The sequence below is a fragment of the Trichogramma pretiosum genome, unplaced genomic scaffold (assembly GCF_000599845.2).
Source record: "Trichogramma pretiosum strain Unisexual culture from Peru unplaced genomic scaffold, Tpre_2.0 scaffold70, whole genome shotgun sequence".
Taxonomy (NCBI): Eukaryota; Metazoa; Arthropoda; class Insecta; order Hymenoptera; family Trichogrammatidae; genus Trichogramma; species Trichogramma pretiosum.
In genome coordinates this window covers 136,951-147,495 of record NW_019641132.1, presented here as the reverse complement: position 1 = coordinate 147,495, position 10,545 = coordinate 136,951, and positions in this window count along the sequence as shown.

The following is a 10,545-nucleotide window of genomic DNA, read 5'->3' as shown; positions in this document are numbered from 1 at the left end:
AGGGATGACTCACTGAACGTCTCAATACATCAGTACCTCTGCGGTTTCGCATTTGATCCAATCCATCGGATAAAGCTAATTTTTTTAATCATCGCGAATAAAATATTTCCTAAACTTTAATTTCGCCACTGGAATGTAAACTTAATTTGTAATTTATCTACAGCTCTAATGGCAGCGAACATTTCTTGCAATCAAGATTTTTCAGCCCCCTTTTTTTTATTTCTGTGGTATCTTTTTTTAAAACATTTTTTCGGGATCATCCTTTTATTATTTTAATTTATATTATATCGGAAATTCTTCCAAAACATTCTTTATGAGATATATATTGTTTATTTATTAATTTGAACTAATTACTGCAGTTGTAAGAAATACTTTTTTGGTACTATAATTTAAAATTTTTACTTTTTTAAAGAATTATATGAAATAGGTTAATGAGACACTTGAAAAAAAACATTATAACTATGTAAATCAGTCAGTCAGTCAGATAAAGTAAATGATAACTTGAATGATATAACTTGGGACACAATCAATCTCTCGAAGAGACATTCTGACGACACTATGCATTACAAATTCACCTAAATTATTTTAATTATTTTAGGTAATATAAGATGATAATGTTCTTTATGACAGAAATGATCCAGAATTTTGAGTCTCCCAAATGTCTTTTGCAGAAAGTATAATATTGCAATTTTTCTGTGAATTTAGACAAACTAGCTGATAGTGTCTATGATGCTTTTTCTGAAATTAAACGGATTGTAAATGCTCACATTAGAATGTTAAGATTCACGTCCGCAACATATTCTTAACAAAGAGTCTTAAGTCAGAAACATATTGTTTTTGACATCAGTGACGAAAAAAGCTCAGAAACTTGCCTCATCTATCTTAAAAAAAGTTTGCATAGTAATCTAGACTCAATTTTTCAAACGATGATTTTAAAAAGTGCCAATTAACTTTTTCTGCTGCTACTGTTGCCACGACTAACTGTTTGTCAGTAATAACGCGAGTACATGAATCATAAGCGTTGTGAGTTTAATACTTCGTCAATAATTTGAAATAATTTTACGCCAAAGTTGGAAAAAGTATGTTCTTTTATGTAAATACATTTTTTTTATCTTAAAAATACGTTTTCTTAGTGTCGTTCACTGGGAACTTTACAGACTTAGAAACTATATTATTTCAGGATATGTTATTATTTTTGCAATTATTTTAATGAAAGTGATAGAAAAATACTTACATTATGTAAGTTACATACAATCAAGTAACATATGCGTTATTGGGTAAATACATGAACGATTTCGTACTTTCATTGGCATAATTGAATTCATCACTCACATTCTTTTATTTTCCACACTTTCAGATAATAGCAACTGTTTAGATAGAGTTCATGGTAGATTTGTTGCTCATCTGTTGTTATTTAATAATGTCTTGAACGAGTTAAACAAGCTTGAGTACAAAAAAACATTGTCATTCTTCTAGGGCAAAAAGCTATTTGTTAATAAAATTAACAATTCTCTATAATGCCTTTAGTTATACAATCAATCATTAAAAATATTACGGCTTGTTAAAGCTGTATCTTCTTCTCTACCGTCGCGTCAACAAATAAATAATTAAGAAATTACAAAAAAAGTCACCCGATGGTTCACTTGTCACACTAGATGGTCGTAGAAGTTACGTATATTAAAATAGAAATTACAAAAATTAAAATATCTGTCAACTTTTAGCTGCCTCCTATCAGGAACCGATGAATAAATGTATAAATTCAATTTTTGTAATTTCTTAATTTTTTATTTGTTAATGCGGTGTTAGATAAGAAGGTACTTACAGCCTTACACAGCCGTAATATTTTTAATTGACTGGTTAATGATTTGACAAATTAAAAGTGCTAAATTCTGCGTTTGTCTCTGGAGATGTCAAGCATAATATGAAAATCTGACCCAATCTACCGGTCTATTGAATCAGAATAAGAAATCAGAGTCAAGTAAACCCTTTAAATATTATTATCATTGAAGATAAGTACATTAGAAAAAAATCCCAGAGTAATTGTTGGGTAGAAATTGTCAGGTCAAGTAATTTAATGATGAAGAAAAGGTGCCGTTTGTGTCGGATGAAATGTGAGCGAAATATTATTTTGACTGGAAAAATGTGTGCGAGCATAAGATTCGAGTAAATACTTGGCGATAAAATTTTCATCGGCTGAAATGAAACTGCGTTTGGCTATCCGTAACAATTTAAGTTTAATGAACGTCGAGGAAGTTAGCTCGGGGCCAAACTAGCGAACATTAATTACGCAGTCGTTGTCAGGGTCGTTATATTTAACTATAAACGAGTGGGCGAACGGAGCTTAATTGCTGTATGAATAACTACAGGACAAAGAGGGTATGTGTGAGTATGTAGGTGAATAATGAGGCCGTAGTGGTTGAGTTGGGCACATTGGCTTGGCGAGGAATAGTCCGCAACTGCATAGTCAGACCCTCCAATGGTCACGGCAACAGCTATTAGGGGTCGCATGTAGTGCTTCCAGTGGCTTGCTAAATTTTCTACTCTCCACACCTTGTGCGCGCTCATCTCAGCCGCATATTTGCTTCTACGATTTATGCGTGTAGCCAGTGGTGCGCGGATAATTCAGCGTAATTTGTAGCAATTTATGCCACTTGCATTTTGCCCGATTACTTTTTGCCAGCTGAAATCCTGTGCATCTGGAAGGAAATCAATTTTTCTTTCGACTTCTGTAGAGCAAAGTCAGATCGGAAAATACGCTCTGGATCAATCGATTACTTTTTATTTATATAAAGTACTATTTTGACAAGGCTGTTTAGTGTGAAAGGAGCGATACACAAAAGCATAAAGAAGTCGCTTGCGCGTATAGGGCGCAACCGTAAAGGCAACAGGTATAAGAGCAGAGCTGCTGAAGCGCATCGAAGCATCTTTGAAATTTGTAAGATTCCATAAACTGAAAAAAAAATCGCTTGGCATTTGACTCTAGCCGAGGTAGAAAAAAAAATCGCGCGCCTCAATAAAAAAAAAAGAGCGGCAAGCCACAATAGTTTCGGCAAGACGAAAGCTGTATTCAGTATTTTATTATACCGAATATACGGTGCGACCAGTACATTGAGGTATTAAAATTGAGCTTCCAATCAAACAAGATCTCACGAAAATAAACATTCATTTTTTGAACCTGATCATTCAAAGTATAAACTTTTGTCCCAAGACAGAAAGAAATTAATTTCATTTGGATAAATCATGAAATAAAGCATAATTTTTTATCACAATTCTATTAGATAATTCATCGATTTCGACGAGTAGATTCTACTAATTCAATCACAGAGAGAGAGAGTAGGTTATTTGAAAAAGTACGAGTTTACAAAAAAGAAAACGTCTCGAATAGTCTGCGTATAAAAAGCTAAAAAGTGTCGTAATCAGCGCCATCGCATCGCGTTTAATCAAATTTATTAAATCTCGCGTGCAAAGATTTATTCGAGCGGCTGTTGAGTTTGTAGTCTAATATGCGAAAAATGAAAATTTAAAATTTAAAAGAGTTACGCGTGGCAGTAGGCATAAAAGATGTCCGATCACAGCTTGATTTTGCGCGTACAAGTTGGCCGAAACGTGGCCACGAGTGTGCGTGTGTATAACGAGCCTGCATACATAAACTTCAAAGAATACGATGACAAATGAACAGGCAAAACATATGCGTCATTTACTCGAGCGGCCGTAAGGGATATTATTGCGGCGCGAAAATAAGCATTACATCGAAAAGGCGATATTCGGATCCGCAGCAAGAGACAAGCGAAAGTACGAGAGCAAAAGGTAAATTTAGATTCGCGAGTATTATCGCGAAGCTCTGATTGCAGCCCTTTCAAGCTTTACAGCTGACTTTTACTGTGTCGGCGCAACGATGTGCGTTGAAAAGTTGAGTATACAGAAGTAGAGCGAGTGCACCAGTGCTCTCGCGTTCGAAAGAGTCGCAATTTTTCCGCAATCGTCGTTACTCGTGTGACGGATGCAAACGAAGCAGTTGCAAATTATCCTAAGAGCAAGTTGACCAAAAGGCAAGCCAAGGTGATAAGTTGAAAGAGGTTTAGTTTTTATCCGTTCCCATAGCTATCGATACTTGTAAAGGCCAGCTGAATTGGAGGAGCTGGAAAGACGATCCGCGCAGTTGCAGCTGCGATCGCACAATATCATGTATAGACGAGCGGCCGGTATCCGGGATCACTGCTTAAGGATATTAAATGTGCGCGCGGGGATATTTTACGCCGTCGCAGGTATGTATCCAAGTCGGTCGGGAAAAGTCGGTTCGTCATTATTCGGCTCGATGCAAAGGCGGAGAAATTGTAATAGAATGGAAGAGTCGCGCGAGTAGTCCGAGATCGTCGTTGGCGGCAGCGAGCAAAAAGAAAAATAGCTACAAGAGGGTGGACAGTCACGGCAAAATCTAAAAAACGCTCGGGTTTACAATGCAAAGCGGGCGCGTGCAACAGTGAGACTTAATCGCCACACGATACACAGAGAGAGAGAGAGAGAGAGAGAGAGAGACACAAACAAGTGGCGAGGAGACCACCCAAGGCGATCGCGTACAGAAATACTTTGCGCGTGTGAGAAAGAAAAAAAAGGACTGCCAACTGCGACTACATCGCGCAACAGCTAGAGAGCCTACACTCGCACTCGGGCTGCTTCAAGAGAGCTAAAAGAGGATGGAAGGCGAAAGAATACGAGAGTGGGATTCCTTAAGCCACCGAAGAATGTGATCGCACGGACTGCATAAAGAAGCCCTCATTACACTCATTAATTCTTCATTCGTCCTGAGCGCTTCGGACCTTCCCAGCTATAGCAACCAATTACTTTTTTCATTTTTAGCCAAGCTGCCCTTTTCTGCATACGCGCGTATGAGCTTGCTCCCTCGCTGCGATATCGATACTCTCTGTGCGGCCTCGGCCCAGCTTCTGGCACTTCTTTTCGATTGCAGCACGTGCCCCGCGCATCTATTTTAATGATCGAACCAACGAATTCGTCCATTCCATCTACTCAACGCCTCGTATCGCTCATTTTTCCACTCTACACTGTCGTGAATCGTTGCGTCTCGCGGCGTAAACTTTTATGCCTCGTAAAGCTACAAAATATTCCAGCCGAGAATGCCCTTACTCGCCAATAAACGCCCGACTTTCAACAAATCAAACCTCGCGAACGCATCAATAATGCCTAGGCCAAACGAGAGAAATTATTTTCGAGCTTACTTTATTAACTGCTTCTTTGAACATTGAATATTAAAGTTATAATTCATCCCGATTGATTTACAAATCCAAGTCCATAATACGATACTTTTAAATATCTGCAATCTTACGATGCGACTCATGAACAATATCTTTGCTTGTTATAAATAGTAAAATGTACATAGCAGCAGTTCCAAAAATATTCGACGATAAAAAACATGTTATTTATAACGTAGCATAAGCCTATTGTGGCAAATAAGTTGGCCGAATCATAAAATGATCAAATATTCCTGCAGCCTGAATATAAAAATCTATATTTGCACTATTAAAACTTTGTAATAGCCGGCCAGTCAAATACGATAGTGCTGCTTTTTGCAAGTAGGCAATAGGCGAAAACAATTAAACGAGCTCGAGCGAACATGCATTCTTGGGAGAATTGGCGATTGAGCGCTCATTCGCGTAAAAATTCATCGGGCTAAAGTCGTCTTCTAGTACAGCTAGCTGACTAATGTACATAGGAGCCGAGCGTGAAAAAAATATGGAGAAATTCTTTGAATTTTGAGCTAGAGCTGCAAGTTAAGGCTAGTATATCTTGCAGTCCGCACAGAGAGAGAGTCGATGAGCAGTGAAGAATTCGAGGCAGGCTCGCGAGGGGTGCGTACCTATAAAATATAGCCTCGAATTTAGGTCCGGGCGATCGCGTCGGAACGGGCCATCCCTCGCGATAAGCTCGGCTTGCCAATTCACTCGGTTGCCTAGTCGGCTAGACACCTCCCCAGCTTGCCGAGCCACGTTTATTCAAGCAAAAGTAATTTGATCAAAAATTTAATCAATTTGGTATTTTTAACTGCGAGGCGAGAACGTACTAGTAACGCGTCGACGGAGCAACAACCCCCTGCGATCCTTGAAATAAAATGCGCGTCGAATCGGTCTGGCATCCAGGCGGTAACTGACAGTCGACAAAAAATTCCCTTCCTTTAAAGCTCGCTCGATGTACAAATTGTCGCGTGCGATTTAACACGCTGATAATCAACTTTCGGCATATCTTCTCAAAGATTTACCAACTCGACCGATATTCAAACTCAAGCTCTCGATAGCGAAATTTCAACAAATTTATTTGCCTTTCAGGATAGACTAGCTGCAGTTGCTGCGGCTTACGAGTCGTAGTTTGGATTTTTTAACATTCTGCTCGATTGGAGGACAAGTGGGAATTATTTTCGACATTTTCGAATCGATTGGTAAAGATGGAAATGAGCGCGTCAGCCAATTAATTAGTTGAAAAATGTCTACAATGAAATGTATTGTTTCTAATCGCGGGATCATTTCATTCGATTGTTTAGTGAAAAGACATAGGATCATGCTTTTATTGTTTATTTTTTGTAAAAGGCTCAACACTGCTATTACTAGAGAGGTAGAGAATGCGAATTGAATTTTGAAATGGTATTAGGGAAAATTTAATGCCGAAACACGATCGTCGAGTAGCTTTTGGCATCGAGCTGTTGTTGGCCTTATCAGGCTGGAAACACTTGTGTGTGCGCCCCCTCCTAGAAGCACCCTACGCGTGGCTACATGTAAATGCTCCAAGACTCGCACGTATCTATGTATGTATAATATTGTATATGATAATGGCCTTGTCAAGTAGGCTCGTTGTCACGGGGTTGTCGCATTAATCTTGGCTCTTTGGCGCAAACGAGCGAAACGCATCGGAGAAGCCGCGATGCAGCAGCAGCGATTAAAATGACTTTTTTTGTTGGTGCGGCGATCCATAGCGCACGACGCCTCGTTTTCGGCCGAAACACGACTCGTGAGACTGCCACGAATTCTCCGACTCGAGCTTGGCTTTATAAAAGCCTATATATACACGATACGTAAAAGACGAACAAGAATTGCGTAGGTAGCTGCTTTTTTGTGCGGCCGCTAAATTTCTAAAAGTTAAATAGTATAGCCAAAAGGAGCGAAAAAGATTAATTAATCAGGCGAAACGGAGCTGGAGGTAGAGGGGAAATTTTACGGAACTGGTGTAAAAAAATCAACTTATAAGCTCGAGTAGGACGCTGCATCGGGTACTCTCACGTGCATGAGCAAAGCCGCTGACTGGCCAGAGAAAGGTGTATAAAGAGGAAAAGAAAATAAAACGCAGTAGCAAATCGTGCTGAGAGCCTTTCGCTCGTTTACAATTAAGCAATGTAAGTGAGACGCGTGGAGCATCGTGTGTGGTCCTTGAGCTTTGCTCGTGTAGCATAGCTCCGATACTCGAGTCTTTCCACCCTTTGCTGCTAATGTCCAGCACAAGCAACGGTAACGATCCGTCCTTCTACACGTATGGCTATTATACCGTACCTTTTTTCTCTCGCTCTTCTCTCTTCTCTTTTGGCTTACTTGGATCGTTGCACTATTAATCCTTTTCTCTGTCACCCGCTTGTACGACACACGCTAACTAGCGGCTGACTCGCTCACCTACCGATGGCTTGAATTATTTCGTAAATTATTCCCTCCAACGTCCACCAACGTCCTCGCTGCAGTTGGATCAAAAAGCAGTCTATGATCGTTTTTTCACTCGTTTCCTACGCCTCGTTATCGGCTATTTGCAATTATTTGCCAAGATTATTTACAATGTGTTGCTTTTTCAACGGGGCCTGTATTTGTCACTAGGCGAAAATTCCACTCTTAGAATCTCACAATGGAATGTCGGATTACGTTGGCAATGAATTCTGCAAGCTGCATTTCACGCTGCGATATGTTGCGCGTCGGACACGATTCCTCCTCGAAATAACATATTGCTCAATTAAATTGACAAATGGATGCGCGTTAGAAATTATTCTCATCTCTGTACGATTAGCAACTGCAGCGTTAGGTTTGGGTGATTTTTGTTAGCTAGCTCGACCATCGAATCGATCGATAAAACAAATTTTCATCGACTTGCGAAAATCCTCAAATCCTCTGCTCAATCGCGAAACGATTTAATTTTCGATGTTCGACCGAGTTGGAAATTCGCATAAACACGTAGCCAAGTTCGGGCCTACATAGCACAACATGGACAAAAAAACGTACATATGGAGCCGTTGGGTCGATCATTTGTAAGGATTGTAGGACAAAGGCCAACATCGTAGCTGTATATAGATATACAGCTGCTGCGGTTGCGGCGGATTAGCAGCGGGGCTCGGGCACGGGTATACAATATCGGCGCTGTGCATCGCAGCTCGCTCGCTTGACGGACGGACGCGAGAGTCAATCATGTGGCTGCTGCATAAAATACGCGATCCTAATCTGACAGGGACGTATCGGTAGGCACGAAGCAGCAGCGGCGAATCAGCGGCCAACCGACAAAATGCAACTAATCGCGCGCCGACGTCTGCGCAGCTCGAAGAAAAGCCATGAATTTCCTTGGGCCGCCGCTTTTCTTTTGCCGCGAACCCAATCCGAGACTTATGAGCCGCGCGAGCTGACGCTTCATTTTACTCACAGATGCGATGCGCTCGAGCACATAGCTTGCATAGCTCGGCCAACTAAATCTACGCGACTCGACCAGCTTTTCTCCATCCCTCCGCGGACCGACTCGGAAGCGGCGCTATAGCTGCCTTGTTCGTTCGTCGTTCCGATTTCGAATCGACTTGCCGATGTCTCGCGATAAATCAACCGGTATATTACCAAAAAAAACAACATCCAACTGTCGGACGAGTCGTCTACCTATGATATTTAGCTTTCTGTATGGAAAATGATTCAAACGTTGCCCTTGTTCGATTGTTATGCCAGGCCGGTGCCACAAAGATAAGCCATTCCTTAATACGTATACCTGACATCACTTTACACTTGGGCCAGTATCGAGGCATAATTATGTTTGCTCAGATGAGTTTAATCATGTTTATTTGGCATTGTCGTTTCTAATCACAACCTGATAAGAGCAAATTAACACTTTATATCAATACAGACTATTTTTCACATTGATCCAAACCCGTCATAAAAATTTAATATACGAGGCTGCGAATTAAACAGGAAATCGATTATAATATTCTTCTTAACTCATCGATTAATTTCTATTTATTATTTCTATAAAATTCAACAAGATAAGACGTTATGCAAATGATTTAGAATTAATCAAGTCTCAAAAGACTTATTTTTTATTGTGACGATTATTAAAATTGCTTTATATAATGTTCAATGATTTCGGTAGTATTTTCAATTAACAGTAAGGTATCGCGAGTTAAAAAATTGAAGAGAAATGGGAAAATGGCAAAAATGACGCAATCGATGGAAAGAGAAAATTTATTTTTTGTCAAGTGTTGGATAGAATCAAGTATAATTGAACGTCGTAGTTTGATGACGCGTAAATAGTTGGTTGCGAAAAACCTCGAGAAAAGACTAAGATGTAAGTAAAAATATTGAAACAAAAAGGGATAAAGGAATGAAAGTGAAAAGCTGCGACTGGGGCAATTAAGAAAGATGGCGCCAGGTTACTCGGGAAGCCGCTGCTGCGTGAAAATGCAGAACAAATCCTCGATCGTAAATCAGGAATCACGAGGGTGGCATATGCGCAGATCCGTAAAATGAATAATTGGCAGAGATTCAGTGGATGGGAAGGAGCATTTATTAGGCGGTCGCATGTTAGGCGTAGATTAAACGCGTGCGTGGCCGTGTGTAATGCGGTGACAATAACTACACGTACAGGCAAAGTAAAGTGCGAAGGAATCGAAGGAACAGAAGGAAGCTGGCTCGGCAAAACTGCCGTAGCAAAGGCCGCTTCTAACGCGCAACTACGTCTAAAAGTTGGGCGTGGCCATGCTCGATATCAGCAATGGCCACCTTTCGACCGTAAATCAATTGATATCGGAGGATCCTAGAGGCGAGCAGCAACATCCGTAACAGCAGCCAGTGAACGTGTACGCAACGGCCAGAAAGAGATAGCTCGTGCCCTGTGTACCCAATCATCCGTTATCGACCCGCCCCATCCGACTCGCACACCGCTGCTTTATATACCCACGAGACTAGGCTACTTTCCTCTAAATACACATGCTGCAGTTTTGCTTTTAGCCCCCCCTCAAAACTCGACGCCGACGGCTGACACATCTGTATTTCCAGCTCCCTCGATACTACTTGGCGAGCTTCCGACACGACCGCCTAATGTTCTACCCTTGGCAGTAAAATCATTTACGAGCTTACGGGGAAAATTATTTACTCGGCGGCTAATGCTCCATGATCGCCTACCCATCCACCGTACACATCCCTTTTATTGTTTCTTTCTCGGCTACATACTTACTTACTACTTATACCTATTATGTATAGTGGATTCATTCGTCCTTCATCGACGATTCATATCTTTCCATTTCTTTGATTGCGT